The sequence below is a fragment of the Elephas maximus genome, chromosome 4 (genome assembly GCF_024166365.1).
Source record: "Elephas maximus indicus isolate mEleMax1 chromosome 4, mEleMax1 primary haplotype, whole genome shotgun sequence".
Lineage (NCBI taxonomy): Eukaryota > Metazoa > Chordata > Mammalia > Proboscidea > Elephantidae > Elephas > Elephas maximus.
The window spans coordinates 139,498,611-139,517,129 of record NC_064822.1 but is presented as its reverse complement, the minus strand read 5'-3'; the positions used below and the strand labels follow the sequence as shown (position 1 = coordinate 139,517,129).

The following is an 18,519-nucleotide window of genomic DNA, read 5'->3' as shown; positions in this document are numbered from 1 at the left end:
ATATAGACACCCAGCTTAGAATGCATTTCTGCAGAACTGAGCGGAGATCAACAGACTCAGGAAACAAATATGTTGATGGATGAGGACAGGTCTGAAAACGACCTGGTTTAGGTGGCCACGCTGCAGGTTTCACTGCTCTTCCCATGTTGTCAGAACGAACGGGTTACGAACGGTTCCTCATTATTTTATGTTAAGGGGAAAGGGAAATAAGGGATTGAGGGGAGAGAAAAGGGAGAAAGGAGAGACTAGAAGGGAGCGGATGATGAAGAAAGGAAGAAAGAAATGTGGGAAAGAGAAAGGGAGAAACCCGAAGAGGGGCGGGGGAGTCGGAAGGAAAGCTATGATGTATTGACGCTCGCCAGCCACCCAGCAGAGCCATCACCCTCGAGCCTGCATCTCTCGCTTAATCATCTAAGAGATGTGGGGCTCCCGGGTTCCGCCGCCCTCGTACTGACAGCCCTCCCCGCAACCCCTGCGCCACGCAGGCGACGCCAAGATGCCCAAAGTAGCCCACTGCAGCCAGCCTCTCCGAACCCGCCACTCCCTGGACCGCGCTCACCACCCCGCCCCCGACTTCTGCCCGCGCCCCCATCTCCAGTCTCAGGGAAAAAGCAGAGAAGCGCGCAGCGAGGAGAAAAATTCAAAGGGGAGGAGAGGGCCAACCAAAACAGAAAAAAAAAAAATAATAATTAAAAATAATCTGATAGTGGGTCCTGGGGGAGCAGCAGGGGAGGGAACCGGTCGCAGGCACCTGGAAAGGAACATGCTGTTGCAAACACCCCGGGCTGCGTTGGGCTCGCCGATTTTCCACAAAAGGAACTTTGGAGGGAGCGCAGCGGTTTGCAATGGAAGAGAATGAGATTGCAGCGTTACCTGGCCGAGGTCATGCCGACGGGCCGCGGAAATCCTCAGGTTTGCGATACTGAGCCACTTAACCAGGTTACTATAGAAATCGTCTTAAAAAAGGAGGGGAGGGAAAAAATCCAGGCACATCCTCGTCACGCCGAAGGGAACTGCTCGGGTCGCGGAGCGGGCGCGGGACCGGGCGCGGCGCCTCTCCAGCCCGGCTCGCTCTTTCTTCCCTCCTCGGCCGGGCCGCGCCTCCCCGCCCCGCGCCGCCGCCGAGCCGCCGCCGCCGAGCCGCCCGCGGGCCGAGCCGAGCCCTCCGCGGCGCGCAGCCGGGAGCGAAAGCGCGAGCTCGCTCGCAGCCGTCTGCCGGCTCGGGCGGCGAGTGGCGCTGTTTCCCAGCGGCGCAGCTGGAATTTAAAGAGACAGACGCGTGGCAGGGTCTGGGCCGTTGCCCGGGAGAGGAGCCCGCAGGACACCCACCGTCTCCGCCCGACCTGCAGGAACAGAGCGGGCCTTGCGAGAAAAGTTTCCTGCGGGGACGGCGGGAGGAGCGCGTGCAGACCAGCCTCAGCCTCCTCACCCGAATGCAGAGCACAGGCTCGGAGGAGCGAGTAAGAGGAGGGATTTTTTTTTTCCTCCCTTTGAGACTACTAGGGAAATGATTTGTATGCTCAACAAGTCATGCACCTATTTTCAGCCGCTCGCGTTTCCGTCCTTGTGCACCGACTTTTCATTGAAAACACATGGAGACGAATGGGGGTTCACTCCTCGTTTTATGACAGACTCTAAGCCGAGACGCATGGGTTTGAGGGGAAGGTGATTGTGGGAAGATAGAGCTGTCAAATATCTGAGGAAAAGCACGTTTTTTGTCTTCCTCTCTCAGCCAACGAAGCTTCTCCTTGTCTCTCCCTCCCACGCCTGGAGAACAGGCTTAAAGGTATATTCCAACCTCTACTTCAACATCACCCAACGGGTCACCTTCCCGCCCACAGCTTTTCTCTACAGATATGAATGCAATTACCTGCTTCTGTTGCTGAGAATAAGCGAGAGTGTAGCATAAGCAAGAATCTAGTCTCAGTGGGCAGTTCTCTCATTGTTACACGTAAGACTCAGATTTGTGCTATTCCCAATATACAGTCCAAGCAGAATGAGTTAATAAATACACATGGTTTGATGTCACCACATAATTATTTGGGGAACCAGAGAGATTCTGATCCAAATTTATTTTGCTACTCTACCCATCACCCCTCACTGCTTTATATACTGAACAGTCTCTTCTTGGTGCCAGTTCAACCCCAATCTTCCTTGGAGGGGACAGTCATTAAAGGACTCTCCTTGTGGTCTTGTCTAGATCAACAGAAGTGACTACACAAAATCACTCCTGTAGATGCTTGATGAATATGGATGCTACTCCATTGGGTTGATAGCAGATATCGGAAGGAATGAATCTACCTTGTGAGCAAGCGCCATATTTATTATTCCTTTGTATTTTTTTCTAGACCTTGTGTATTTTTGTGAGCATTGCACATAGCAAGAATGCTACATTCTAACCCAAGTGTCTCAAATTTCTTCCTTCTCTACCGGCTTCTCTCCAGTACTCATGCTCCTCCATATATCCTTCTTCCTCCTTTACCTTGCTGCCAGAGTAAGCTTTCAAAAATAATAATACCTGTCTTATCTAAAACCCTTCTTTGGTTCTCAGTTTCCTTCAGGGTGATGGCCAGATTTCTTATTACAATATAGAACAATGCTTCTGAAATGTTAGCATGGATCAAAATCACCTGGAGGGGCTGTTAAAGGCAAGATTTCTAGGTCCCATGCCCAACTTTTCTCATTTACTAGGTCCAGGGTGGGAAATGAAAGTTTGTATTTCTAAAAAGTTCCCAAGTGATGCTGTTGGTCCAGGGACCACACTTTGAGAACCACTGGAATAGATCTTTTATGATCTGGCCCCTCCTTACCCTTCCTGCCTCATCCCTCCCACCTGCCCCACAGCCCCCAAGCAGGACAACCTTACTAACTTATGCCATGCTTTCTCATACAACACCCACTCATACCCCACACCCCCCCACACACACCTGTGTATGTTCTGTTCTCTGCCCGGTTCTATAACACCCCATCTGGGTGAATACTGCTTAACCCCTAAGACTAAGCTTTAGGATGCCTCCCCACCACTTCCCAGGTCCACATCTGAGTTCAAGTGCCACTCCCCTGTGCCACCTCTGTATCCAGTTTTTACACCTTAGGTATAACAACTGCATGTTTATATGTCTGTTTCTTCACTAGACTAAGGGCATGGATGGCAGCTAATTTATCTGTGTATCCTCAAGTGCCTAGCACATTGGTTGAGATGTAGCAGCTCAATTAATATTGAGAAAGGAGGGGGGAGGGAAAAGAAAATATTTCTGCATTGTAGTAATGACAATGACCCACATAGCCAAAGGAGTGAGTGACATAAAAAAAAAAAAAAAAAAAAAAAACCAAACCCACTGCCATCGAGTCAATTTCAACTCATAGCAACCCTATAGGACAGAGTAGAACTCCCCCATAGGGTTTCCAAGTAGTGCCTGGTGGATTCGAACTGCTGACTTTCTGGTTAGCAGCCATAGCTCTTAACCACTACATCACCAGGGTTTCCAGAGTAACATAAAGGCACCTAGTAAATACCCCTTTTAATTAATATTAGAAAGGACAGAGGAGGGAAAAAAGGGGAATTGATATTTCTGAACTCCTGATATGTATCATGTACTGGGTTAAATGATTTGCATGTTACCTCATCTATTCCTCAAAATCACCCTGCAAGATAAATATTACCAAAAAAAGGAAAAAAAAAAACCCATTGCCATTAATTGCAACTTATAGTGACCCTATATGACACAGTAGAACTGCCACATGGAGTTTCCAAAGTTATAATCTTTACAGAAGCAGATGCTACATCTTTCTCCGGAGAAGCAGCTGGTGGGCTCGAACCACTGACCTCATGAGAAATCTAAGGCATCGAAAATAACTTACTGAACATCACACAGCTGTTTGGTGGCTGCTGTAAGGCTAAGAGGAATTCAGAGGGAGGACACGCTTTGCTGTAAGCCCCACAAAGGCAGTTTTCCACTGGCATAAATAAATTTAATATGTATCCTGTTAATATTCAGAAACATTTTGCTACTTTGATAAGTTATCACTTGAGCTCTCATTGCGCTCCTTCCAGAAGGGGGTGTCCTTCACAGACCAGGGTAGGGACCTCTAATACTTTATCACATTTCCCTGATTCTATAGTCTACGGATGTGCAGGCTCTTCAGGCTGATGTGAGAAGGGGTTTTCTGGCTGCTGAGCATGGTTACTGTGCGGTCTTACTGTACCCACTTACTGTATCCTGACTGCTATGGAGATTTGTAACTCGATCAACCAAACCAGACAGGTAAACATTTGTTAAAGTGACAGAGCCAGAGTCATTTACTTGTCTATATCCTTTCCACTATACTACAGTTTACCTATAATAGAAACAAACATTAACTGGCAAGAAAATATGTGACTAAATTAATAGTATGATAAATGAAATTACTTATGCTCCCTTTGGATATTTACCTAAGCAGAAATATATGTGTTTTGAACAAGAGTTTGTTTGAAAGAAACAGATTTCATGGCTAGAATAAGGCTTTAGTTCAAATTTTAACTGATTTGCTATAAATAAACTAGCATAGCTAAATATCAGTTCAGTATAAACTTGGAAACATGACAATGAATATGGAATAAATTCGTACTTTTCTCTATAGGAGTGTTTGTTTCCTTGAATGTTGTATCCTTTACACAGGATCATACTAAAGCTGTGAACTTCTTAGAGGCTGGGAGGAAGGTATATTTCGGGCAATGGTTTTTAACTTTAACTGCATATTAGAATCACTTGAGGAGCTCTCAAAACTTCCAATGCCCAGGTTGCACCTCAAACCAATTATATCAGAATCTACAATTAGAATCTAGGCATCAATGTTTTTAAAGCTCCCCCACTCCTTTAGAGATGATTGTCAGTGGAATTTAAACCTGGCTGCCCATTAGAATCACCGGAAAATTTTAAAGGCCTAGGAGCTCTGGTGGTGTAGTAGGTAAAAGCCCGCTGCTAACCAAAAGGTTAGCAGTTCAAATCCACCAGCCACTCCTTGGAAACCCTGTGAGGCAGTTCTACTCTGCCCGGTGGGGTCACTATGAGTCAGAATCAACTCGACGTCAACAGGTTTGGCTTTGGGTTTTATGCCTAGGCCCACCTACACAGATTCTGATTTATTTGGTCTGGCATGTGGCCCAGGCCCCTCTCCCAAGTGACTCTGATGTTCAGCTAGGGTTGAGAAACATAGCCTTAGGCCAGTGGTTCTCAAAGTGGGGTCCTCAGACCATAAGTGTCAACATCACCTGGGACTTTGTTAGAAATACAAATTCTCATACCTTACCCCAGACCTACTGAATGAGAATATTGGGGATGGGGTCAGTATTTTAAGCAGCCCTCCCAATAATTCTGATGCACACTAAAGTATGAGAACTAATGCCTTTTAACATGGTATCAGGGCATTATTCACTTTCAGCATTAAGAAATTAGCATTATTTCCAACAAACATCTGTTGAGCAACTACTATGATGATTCAAACAAGCGTTTCTAACACGTTTCAGGTGATACAGATGCTCAGGAATCCTCATTTGAGAACCACTGCCTTTTACATACCAGGCCCTATGAATACATACAGCAAAACTTGGGAGAGCCAGAACAGGTGCAAGGCAGAAACCTGTCACAGAAGAAAAACTCCAATATTTTCAACTAGTAGTGAGGGTAGAGAAGTCGTAAGACTGTACCCTGTCAAAGGTTGAAAACTTTCGAGACCCAGAAAAAAAAAAAAGGCACTCCTGTCAAGTTTAGGCTCTCACATGTTTCATTGTATTAAGAATCTTGAAGGGTTTTTTTTTTTTTTTTTTTTGGTTTTCAATAAAACCAATGTTTTATGGCTCTATCAAGAAAGCTTATAAAATGAAAATTCGACTCATAGCGACCCTACGGGACAGAGTAGAACTGCCCCATAGGGTTTCCAAGGAGCGCCTGGTGGATTTGAACTGCTGACCTTTTGGTTAGCAGCCTTAACGCTTAACCATTGCACCACCAGGGCTCCACTTTTGGTTTGGTTTTTAACTTCCTGAAATAAAAAGTTACAGGAGGATAATGTATGTGATATATTCTTTGACCCACTCTGACTTACTTGGTCAGAAAAACATTGGCATTGAGAAAATAAATAAATAAAATAAAAAGCTATAAAGGCAATAAAAAGCTAGGGGCACTTCAGTTATGGATGTAGTTATAAAGAGTTCCTTTACTGCACTTAATTTCAGGGAAACTTCACGGAAAAAAAAAAAAGATTATCCCTTCTCTACTCCAAACCACCAGATCCAAGGCATAGAAAAGAGATGATCAAAAGTGTACCCACTCTGGCTACACAAATGAGCCTGATTTGCCTTCCAAAGACACTACCCTTCTTTCTGCAGTTGCTTTAAGAAGAAAGAGAAAGCTGATCATTCACAATTCACATCATTCTTGGTGCCTGGTGTGAATGTAGCTATGTAAACCCTGTCCATCCTAACCTACAAATGTTAAAGAGGTACCTCGTTCTCACAGCCTGGGCTTCCTTCCAGTGGAACAAGTATAGATACCCAAATCACTGAAAGCAAGCACTATGTCTCTAATCCTTGCCTCCAGTCAGGCAGTCAAAGAAAACCCCCAACCAGAGCACTCAAAAGAAGACACCCCAGACCATGAAATCTCCCTTCATGCTTTTAGCTGCCTGAATTGATTTCAGGCTACTAACCTGGATCCTTGAGGGAGGATCTTTCTGGGATAAGCTTTTTATAGTATGAGACCCTGCCTCTATTTGGCAATTGCTTTTGAAAAGTTCTGAAATAGACTACTAAACTGCATTTTCTTTCTAAGACTTCTTTGTGATCAATAGCATTTCTCTGCTTTTCCAGATGAGAGCTCCAGGGAGATTCTAAAAGGGCTCTGAGTGCCCAGCCAAAGCATCAGGTGCTAAGTTGCTGACAAGAGAAAAGGCTTTGTAAGAGTGATTTACCAGCATGTGTTTTGCCTGTGCTTTTTCAGATAACCACAATGTTAATTACTACATCAGCTACTGAACTACTTACTCTATAAAAAAAAAGTTTGAATGAAATCTCCTCCTACCAAGGCTGGAGGAAATAATAGTCACCACCACACTGCAGAATGTCATCAAGACTTCTTTTTGGAGGCATATATACTTAAAAAAGCAATGCAGCTCTCAGAAATGTAATTAAATTACTTAGGTGAACAGAGAACTGCAGTAAGTGGCCTTTAAAAATATCAATTGTGATGAAAAAATGTAAAAGGAACAAAAGATAAGTAAAGATGATGAAAACAGCCTGAGTAAAAGGTATGAAATAATAATTGAGAAGGCGGCTTCTGGAAGTGGCAACATGGCCTTTATTTTGAGAGTGTCAGTTATAGACAGACATATGGGGCTGTTTCATTACAGAGTTGATCTCCCTAGAAAATTTAATAAAAAGTAAAACCTTCAAATCAGAGGATTCTGAAGATTACTACCTGATTTGGAAAATTGCCATGAGGTTATGTGAGAATGTCCTTGTTATTAGGAGATTTCAGCTGAATTTACACTGAAATGGCTACAAAAAAAAAAAAAAAGAATTACACTTACTTCTCACTTACCGACTGTCTCATTATTCAACATTTAACATTTAATGGGCTAGTAAAAAATCTACTTTCTGGCTATTTGGTGCATAAACAACATACATCTGGCAGTAACAAATGCCAAGGTGCGGGGCAAGAGGAATGCTGGCTGTGATGGTTAAGCTTATGTGTCAACCTAGCTAGGCCATGATTTTCAGTGGTTTGGTAATTATGTGATGATGTAATTTAGCATTTATGTAATAATGTAATTTGGCAGTTATGTAATGATGTAGCCATCCATCATTTTGTGATATGTTGTGGTCATTGCTATGAGTCAGCATTGACTCAATGACAATGGGTTTGGTTTGGTTTTCATATATATATATATACACCAAAAACCAAACCCATTGCCATCGAGTCAATTCCAATTCATAGAGACCCTATAGGACAGAGTAGAACTGCCCCATAGGGTTTCCAAGGAGCGCCTTGTGGATTTGAACTACCAACTTTTTGGTTACCAGCTATAGCTCTTATGCCACCAGGGTTTCCATACATATATATAAAAAAACACCAAAAAAAAAAAAAAACCAAACCCACTACCGTCGAGTGGATTCCGACTCAAAGCGACCCTATAGGACAGAGTAGAACTGCCCCATAGAGTTTCCAAGGAGAGCCTGGCAGATTTGAACTGCCAACCTTTTGGTTAAAAAAAAAAAATTTTTTTTTTTTTTTTTGTTAGCAGCCATAAAAAAAATAAATATATATATATATACACACACACATACATACATACACCCACTCCTCACTTATTGACATGGTTATGTTCCAAAGGCTAGGTCATTATACAAATATCACTGTTATGTGAAAATGGAGGATGACCACATCAGATCACAAAATGAAGGATGAGTACATCATTACATAACTGCCAAATCACTGAGATTCATGGCCCAGCCAAGCTGACACATAACCTTAACCATCACAACCAGCATTCCTCTTGCCTGGCACCTCAGAGTTTGTTACTGCCAGACGTATCTTAATGCACAAAATAGTTGGAGAGTAGATTTTTTACTATTGTTGTAAATACGAAATGTCAGATAATGAGATAGTCAATAAGTGAGGAGTAGGTGTAAAGCATTTCAGCACATCATATATTCCAAGTAATGCTATGAACTACACTGTACTGTGGTGACCTTTTTAATATCTGCAAATTGATTCCCAGACCATTCTTGTTCCCACTTGTTTATAGCCATGGTAACCTAGAAGAAAATGAGCAAGACTGGCCAGCTGCGAGTCTTGCTTTTTCATGTTCATCAGTGCCCACAAACACATTTCTCTTTCTCCCAAAGGCCTCATGACAACACTTAATGTTGCTCTAGAGAACAGCAGCACCAAGAACCTCCTGTAAGAACAAATTTAAGAGCTATCCACAGTTCTGTGAACCCCTCACAGGTAGTCTGGTGAATGCCTGTAGCAGCAGATTTGTACTTTTCAGTATGGTGAACTATGACAGTAGAATTATAAATCTCTAGAAAATGTAAATCTCATGCAACCTTTAAAACCACAATATATCCAAATTATTAATACAATTTTCTATTACAAAATCACCTTTGCCTATTGTCTTCATGGATTTTTGATCCATAAAAATGTCCTTCCTTATGGTAAATTTACATTCATGTTGATCACACTGACTCACTAATGTTTCCTCTAAAAATTTCTGCAACAATTACTTCTGATTTCACACCTAGATCATCAGATAAGAAGAAGCTGGCACCTGCCTGAAGCCTTATGATTTAGAATTCTTCTGTAGACATACATTCTTACAAATACCCAGCAAAAATGCAATCAAAACAAGCTAAGTATACTCAAATATTTTTAAGTCAAATGCCCAATTTCTGTTGTAACGATCTGGATTTTCTAAGTGGTGGGAAGGAAAAAAGAAAAAGAATTTGATTTAGGGTATTTGGTCAACATTTGCACAGAATTTTTATCTTTGGGGAAAAACAAGCAAAAATGGAAAAATTAGCATGAAAATAAAATGGAACAGAGTCGGATTTTTTTTCACATGCCTGAGGATACAGAGAAAAGATAAAGTAAGAAAAAGTTAATCACTCCTTGCTACACATTTACAATGCAAATCAAAATTCTATAGGTTCTTGCCAGGTAGAGATACCAAAAGAAAAGCTTCTTCTTTCAGGAATAAAGAATTACGCAGGACAACTTCTATTTGAGTACCTCGATATATATAGAAAGAAATTACACACTGAATTGTCCTTATCAGTGAATACAGAGCCACAATGTCACGGGACACGCAATAAATATAAGTCATAAATGGAAAGCTATTGTCACCCCTTAGTTATTCAGCCCTATAAACCCACCCACTGCCGTCGAGTCGATTCCAACTCATAGTGACCCTATAGGACAGAGTAGAACTGCACCGTAGAGTTTTCAAGGAGCGTCTGGCAGATTCGAACTTCCGACCTTTTGGTTAGCAGCCATAGCACTTAACCACTATGCCACCAGGGTTTCCTTCAGCCCTATAGGGAGTCTAATTGAAAATGTAAGATCAGAAACATGAGAGTTTGCTCTTCAAATCAATACATCCCTGTAGAATTTATCTCCTCTAAAGGGAATCCTGTTTATTTCTATATATTCGAAGTTAGAGAACATGGGAACAGCAAAGGAAGGGAACCGTTCTGAACTCTTGTAGTAACTGAGAATGGGTAGAGATCAGTGGCATTTTACTCATTTTTATTCCATCAAGCACAGTGACAAGAGTCTTTTTTTTTTTTTCTCATACAACATTGGCTAGGACCAGTCTGGGGAGGAATTTCATTAGTTTTCTTCTACGGGTTATTGGTTTCTTCTAATGCTTTTGGCAAAGTACTTTAAGGAATTAAAAAGACAGCATAGACCAGCTCATCGACTTACTTATTCTACACACAGAAGGCCCCCTTAACTGTTGGGATATCCAAACATAGCAAAGTTAACTTATTACAAATAACATGGATAATGGACAGATAGCAGAACTAGTCAAAAATAGCACCGGAAAAACTTTTTTCCATAATTTCACCTAGTCCAAACCTATTTATCACTCCATGCAATCCCAAAATGCTTGAAGCTATATACTGCATTTTATGTAACATATGTATTGTTGTCAGGTGCCTTCAAGTCGGTTCCGACTCATAGCGTCCATATGCACAGCAGAACGAAACACTGCCCGGTCCTGAGCCATCCTTACAATTGTTGTTATGCTTGAGCCCATTGTTGCAGCCACTGTGTCAATCCACCTCGTTGAGGGTCTTCCTCTTTTCCGCTGACACTGTACTTTGCCAAGCATGATGCCTTTCTCCAGGGATTGATCCCTCCTGACAACATGTCCAAAGTATGTAAGACGCAGTCTCGCCATCCTTGCTTCTAAGGAGCATTATGGTTGTATTTCTTCCAAGACAGATTTGTTCGTTCTTTTGGCAATCCATGGTATATTCAATATTCTTCGCCAACATCACAATTCAAAGGCACCAATTCTTTTTCGGTCTCTCTTATTCATTGTCCAGCTTTCACATGCATATGATGCAATTGAAAATACCATGGCTTGGGTCAGGTGCTCCTTAGTCTTCAAGGTGACATCTTTGCTCTTTAACACTTTAAAGAGGTCCTTTGCCGCAAATTTACCCAATGCAATGCGTCTTTTGATTTCTTGACTGCTGTTTCCATGGCTGTTGATTGTGGATCCAAGTAAAATGAAATCCTTGACAACTTCAATCTTTTCTCCCTTTGTCATTATGTTGCTCATTGGACCAGTTGTGAGGATTTTTGTTTTCTTTATGTTGAGGTGCAATCCATATTGAAGGCTGTGGTCTTTGATCTTCCTTAGTAAGTGCTTCAAGTCCTCTTCACTTTCAGCAAGCAAGGTTGTGTCATCTGCATAACACAGGTTGTTAATGAGTCTTCCTGCAATTCTGATGCCCCATTCTTCTTCATATAGTCCAGCTTCTCGGATTATTTGTTCAGCATACTGATTAAACAGGTATGGTGAAAGAATACAACCCTGATGCACACCTTTCCTGACTTTAAACCCATCAGTATCCCCTTGTTCTGTCCGGACAACTGCCTCTTGATCTATGTAAAGCTTCCTCATGAGCACAATTAAGCGTTCTGTAATTCCCATTCTTCGCAATATTATCCATAATTTCTTACGATCCACATAGTTGAATGCCTTTGCACAGTCAATGAAACACAGGTAAACATCCTTCTGGTATTCTCTGCTTTCAGCCAGGATCCACCTGACATCAGCAATGATATCTCTGGTTCCAGGTCCTCTTCTGAAACGGGCCTGAATTTCTGGCAGTTCCCTGTTGAAATACTGCTGCAGCTGTTTCTGAATGATCTTCAGCAAAATTTTGCTTGTGTGTGATATTAATGATATTGTTCTATAATTTCCACATTCGGTTGGATCACCTCTCTTGGGAATAGGCATAAAATGGATCTCTTCCAGTCAGTTGGCCAGGAAGCTGTCTTCCATATTTCTTGGCGTAGACGAGTGAGCACCTCCACTGCTGCATCCGTTTGTTGAAACATCTCAATTGATATTCCATCAATTCCTGGAGCCTTGTTTTTCACCAATGGCTTCAGAGCAGCTTGGACTTCTTCCTTCAGTACCATCAGTTCCTGATCATATGCTACCTCTTAAAATGGTTGAACATCGACTAATTCTTTTTGGTATAATGACTCTGTGTATTCCTTCCATCTTCTTCTGATGCTTCCTGCGTCATTTAATATTTTCCCCATAAAATCCTTTGCTATTGCAACTTGAGGCTTGAATTTTTTCTTCAGTTCTTTCAGCTTGAGAAACCCCAAGCATGTTCTTCCCTTTTGGTTTTCCATTTCCAGCTCTTTGCACATGTCATTATAATACTTTGTCTTCTCGAGCCGCCCTTTGAAATCTTTTGTTCAGTTCTTTTACTTCATCAATTCTTCCTTTTGCTTTAGCTGCTTGACATTCGAGAGCAAGTTTCAGAGTCTCCTCTGACATCCGTCTTGGTCTTTTCTTTCTTTCTTGTCTTTTCAATGACCTCTTGCCTTCTTCATGGATGATATCCTTGATGTCATTCCACAACTCGTCTGGTCTTCGGTCACCAGTGTTCAATGCATCAAATCTATTCTTAAGATGGTCTCTAAATTCAGGTGGGATATACTCAAGGTCATATTTTGGCACTTGTGGACTTGTTCTGATTTTCCTCAGTTTCAGCTTGAACTTGCATATGAGCAATTGATGGTCTGTTCCACAGTCGGCCCCTAGCCTTCTTCTGACTGATGATATTGAGCTTTTCCATCGTCTCTTTCCACAGATGTAGTCAATTTGATTTCTGTGTGTTCCATCTGGCGAGGTCCATATGTATAGTCACCGTTTAAGTTGGTGAAAGAAGGTATTTGCAATGAAGAAGTCGTTGGTCTTACAAAATTCTATCATTTGATCTCCGGCATTGTTTCTATCACCAAGGCCATATTTTCCAACTACTGATCCTTCTTCGTTTCCAACTTTCACATTCCAATCGCCAATAATTACTAATGCATCTTGATTGCATGTTCGATCAATTTCAGACTGCAGCAGCTGATAAAAATCTTCTATTTCTTCATCTTTGGCCCTAGTGGTTGGTGCGTAAATTTGAATAATAGTCGTATTAACTGGTCTTCCTTGTAGGTGTATGGATATTATCCTATCACTGACAGCATTGTACTTCAGGATAGATTTTGAAACGTTCTTTTTGACGATGAATGCAACACCATTCCTCTTCGAGTTGTCACTCCCAGCATAGTAGACTATATGACTGTCCGATTCAAAATGGCCAATACCAGTCCATTTCAGCTCACTAATGCCTAGGATATTGATGTTTATGTGTTCCATTTCATTTTTGACAATTTCCAATTTTCCTAGATTCATACTTCATACATTCCAGGTTCTGATTATTAATGGATGTTTGCAGCTGTTTCTTCTCCTTTTGAGTCGTGCCACATCAGCAAATGAAGGTCCAGAAAGCTTTACTCCATCCACATCATTAAGGTCGACTCTACTTTGAGGAAGCAGCTCTTCCCCAGTCATCTTTTGAGTGCCTTCCAACGTGGGAGACTCATCTTCCAGCACTGTATCAGACAACGTTCCGCTGCTATTCTTAAGGTTTTCACTGGCTAATGCTTTTCAGAAGTAGACTCCAGCGTCCTTCTTCCTAGTCTGTCTTAGTCTGGAAGCTCCGATGAAACCTGTCCTCCATGGGTGACCCTGCTGGTATCTGAATACCGGTGGCATAGCTTCCAGCATCCCAGCAACACACAAGCCCCCACAGTACGACAAACTGACAGACACGTGGGGGGTAGCATATGTATTAAATAAAAAAATTAAAAAAACCATTGATCAAGTCAATTCCAGCTCATGGCAACTCCTTGTGTTACGGAGTAGAACTTCTCCATAGGATGTTCTTGGCTGTAATCTTTACAGAAGCAGACTGCCAGCCCTTTCTTCTGTGGTGCCACTGGAAGGGTTCAAACTGCGAAGCTTTAGGTCAGTGTTGTTGTTATGCGCCCAGTCAGTTTCGACTCATAGTGAGAACGTAACTCCTCCATAGGGTTTTCTGGGCTGTAATCTCTATGGGAGCAGATCTACAGGTCTTTCTCCCATGGAGCCACTTAAAACCAAAAAAACACTTTGCCATGGAGTAGAGTTCAACTCATAGCAACCGGATAGGACAGAGTAGAACTGCCGCATAGGGTTTCTAAGGAGTGGCTGGTGGATTCAAACTGCCAACCCTTTTGGTTAGCAGCCTCAGCTCTTAACCACTACTCCACCAGGGCTGCATGGAGCCACTAGGTGGATTCGAACCACCAACTTTTCGATTAGCAGCCAAGCAAGAACAAATCATTTGCACAACCCAGGGACCAAAATAACAATAATAATTCTATGTATATATATATTTTTATATATATATATAAACCTGTTGCCGTCAAGTAGATTCTGACTCATAGTGACCCTATAAGACAGAATAGAACTGCCCCCATAGGATTTCCAAGGAGCACCTGGTAGATTCAAACTGCAGACCTTTTGGTTAGCAGCTGAGCTCTTAACCACTACGCCACCAGGGATAGATTAAATTAGATTAGATTGGATTGGATCAGATCGGATCAGATCAGATTAGGTAGATGGATGGATGGATGGATGGATGGATGGATGGGTGGATGGGTGGGTGGGTGGATGGATGGATGGATGGATAGATAGGTAGATAGATATAGATAAACATGCACTATAATTCTAATTTATTGCATGAAATCTGCACTATAAATCTGATTTATTACATTTAAAACATTTAAACTTCAGAGTTTCTAATATGTTGAAATATACAAGAGTTTATATGTTTGATAAAAATGACCTGTGTATTTCCAATCTATATCTGTCTCATGAAAATCCACTATTTAAATGCTTTCTTACTGGCATTTAAAGAGTATCAAAACTGTGTGTATGTGTGTGTGCGCACACACGTGGGTTTTAATTTGATTTCCTATTCTCAAAAACACCTGACATTTTCTGTTTCTTTAAAGGAGTAACTTAAGAAGGACTTCAACCCTGTTTATGACAAATAGAGATACTTCATTTTAAGACCCCTAACATGCTACTCCCTATATAAGTTTTCTTGCATAAGCATGCAGTTGAAGCTACAATCCAAAATACTGAAAGGATGGATAGGGACCAAGTCATGTGATAAAAAATGCAGACTCATATCTCTCTTCCTGTAATAACTGTCATAGGAAAACAGATGTGAAATACTATGTCTGGCTCCTTGATGTTTTGCAGACTGGTCAAGTTTCTCACTATAAATTTAGTAATTTATAAACTTGTCAAAGTCACAAGCACTTATGAAGCCTTCCTAGAATCACCAAGAATCTTACGTTGATAAGAAGGACACTCTTTACTTCTATCAAACTACTGTGTTTGGTCTGGGTTAATACCAATTAGAATTAATCTGACTGAAAATCAAAGCTTACTTAAACTCCCATCCTTTGTTGTACACTGTCTGCAAAGAACTCATAGCATCCAGTTCTAGCAATGACTGCTGGTGCCCAGTAACGATAAATGATTATATCCTTTACAAGAAAATTGTGAGAATATCTCTAAAAACATCCAGATAAAGACCATTTCTTTCTTACCAATGCTACCAGATAGCATATGAATGGAGAAATATAAACTGAATACCAGCCATAAGAACACATGCCCAAGGAATATATCATTAACTTAAAATGAAGCAAAACTGAACAAAAACCTCATAGTGGATGATGTATATAGAGATGATAAAACATATGGTCCATCCAAAGTCTTTTTTGAACTATGAGATCCTGAAGAAGCTATGAGATTTTCATGAGGAAAAGGTTAAAGTTATTGCAGACATGTATCTGTTTCATGGAAGGCCAAGTGCAAACCCTTGGCAAAGCACATGTTTTAAAACATATATATCCATAAAAATTACTCAGGAGCATCTGACTTCCTTTGCGAGTTATAAGAGATGACTCAATCAATATATTCACTGGAAAACTGAGATCCAAAGTCTTAGTCAAGATTTATGACCATTTTATTTTCTTCAAAGTTTTCCCCAGCCTTTCTACAGGCTGTTACATCCTGATGTCTGTGGGAGGTTTCCAACTCTGTTTTGAAGTTCTAGAATGAAGAGAATTTAGAGTGTTAGTTACGTACACTGGCTAACTTTTAAAATCCTTCAAAACTCTTTAATAGGAATTCTCCTATAGTAAGGATGTATTCTACCCCTATGAGTTGATTGTATTTGTGTCCAAGAAAAGAATTTTATATAAATAAGTTTGGAAATAATTGTCAGGATTAGAACCAACACATGTACAGCAATAAGAGCATAATATGTATTTTTCTCTAACCTGGTTCATAAAACCTATTCAGATTTACAATTTCTTTAATATAACAAAGAATTTACTTCTTCCTTAAGCATTGTATTTTAATAATTCAAATATAGCATGTTCTTCAGATTGTTCAAATTTCCTCACTTTGAATGTATTTTATAATTTTGCTTAAAATATTCACTTGGTGCCAAACCGTAAACATAAATGTGTCTCAGGAGTTCTCAGGTGATAAAACAATAAGAAGGCATCTCTTAAGAATAATTAATCAGCATATTTATTGTGCACCGACTACATTCAAGGCAGTGGAATCCCACTATAAACCGAACCCCGTCTGCCATTGTGTTGATTCTGACTCATAGAGACTCAATAGGGCAGAGTAGAACTGCCCCGTAAAGTTTCCAAGGCTATAATCTTTATTATAGATTGCCACATCTTCCTTCCACAGAGCGGCTGATGGGTTTGAACTGCTGACTTTTTGGTTAGCAAGTGAACGCTTAACCACTGCACCGCTAGAACTCCTTAACCTCACTAGAGAAGATTGCAAACATTATAGAGAGCCGTGCCCGCACTAAAGAAGTTTTCTGTCTACCTGAGTTGACAGCATATGAGAATGAAACAGTTCAATGGTAATGGTATAAAATATGTGCTTTGAAGTGAGTTGTTCACCTTTAAAAAAAGCTGAAACCAATTTTAGATGTTCTGAGGACATGGGGTTCAACTGAACTAGAGATTTTTAATGAAGCCTCATACAGTTTTGAAACTCAGAATGTCATCTAAGGACCAGGAGAAGATGTGTCATCTGGGAGCTGGATAAAAACACAGAATCTCAGAATCTTCATTTTCACAGGATTCCAAGGTCATTTATATGCCCATTAAATTTGAGACTGTACTGTTATGAAGGAAGTAATCCTTGATCCTTGATCTGGGCCTTGAAGAACAAAAAGGTAAGACTGAAGTCTTAGAGTCCAGACAGTGAAAGACCTTGAAAGTTCAACTGAATTCATTTTTGTGTTTGCAGAGATCCAGTGTAGGATCTTTTAGAGAAGAGATATTTGGGGAGCAAAGACATTGACTAAGAAGCCATATCCTGGAGAAGACACATCTAGTATTTTGGGCATTGTCCAAACAAGATCATTTCTTCTATATGGAAAAAGAGCTAAAGGCAACATTCCTATATGCACCCAAAGGAGAGGGAAACTAATCCAACTGGTCAGAGCTTGAGATTCACTGAGCTGTATCTTGCTAATAAGCCTGGTTTCTGTATCTTAAAAGCACTAATTAGTCTGGTTGATCCTTCACTAAAGAACTGTCCTGTACTTCTTGTTCCTGGTCAATACGCACACCAGAGTAGGGTTTGCACACACCATACACCTGGAGGATTAAAAGGGAGTGGAGGAAGCCTGTATCCTCTTTTTCTGCTTTTCATGAAAAGAGACATGTGAGAGGGCCTTGTGGTTCTTATTGGGAATTTTATTGATTAAGTAGATTCAGAATATGCAGGCTTTTTTTCTGAGGACCAAAAACCCAAGATCTAGATTTAGTATAGGAGGTGAGAAGTTCCTCCTCATTCAGCCCAAGATCCCTGGATTGGGGGTTTATAGGAAGAGTGACCATATCATATATGATCTAAAGTAGGACACTTTAGGTAACAAGTGTTAACTGGGACTAACCTGAGCAAACCAAGCTACCCTCTAAATTATAGGTGCCTGTACAGGAAACTGATATGAAGTGCCCTAAAAACTCAGAATCCAAATATTATCAAATCTCTCTCACTTTCCCAAGTAATACTTGAGCTCCTACTTTCTTTATTACCAGGCAGTCATGTGTCTTCTTCTTTAGAACTCTTGCTCCACAGACCAAAACCTCCACGGTTCACAGAGTACAGCTTGCACATCCAAACACTCAGAACACTAGAGTCTCGCACAGTGCTGTTATGTGGTTGTCACTATCGAAGCTGGGTTCTACAAAATTCAAGAGTCAGATCCAATACACTGCTGCAATGATGCCTTGATAATCTGGATATAGGCACAGGGCACTGTGGTTCTTCAAGGAGCGTACTCCCTCAGTGCTA

The 18,519-nt window shown here is 41.1% G+C and overlaps 1 protein-coding gene across 1 annotated transcript in view; it reads right to left on the bottom strand.

Moving 5' to 3' along the window:
- NAV3 (neuron navigator 3) overlaps positions 1-1,096 on the bottom strand; it is a 937,562-nt gene extending 936,466 nt beyond the window's left edge. The window contains exon 1 of the mRNA XM_049883940.1: positions 874-1,096. The gene's annotated coding sequence lies outside the window, so the exon portion shown is untranslated. The remainder of the gene's footprint in view (positions 1-873) is intronic.
- Between the last annotated feature and the right edge of the window lie 17,423 nt (positions 1,097-18,519).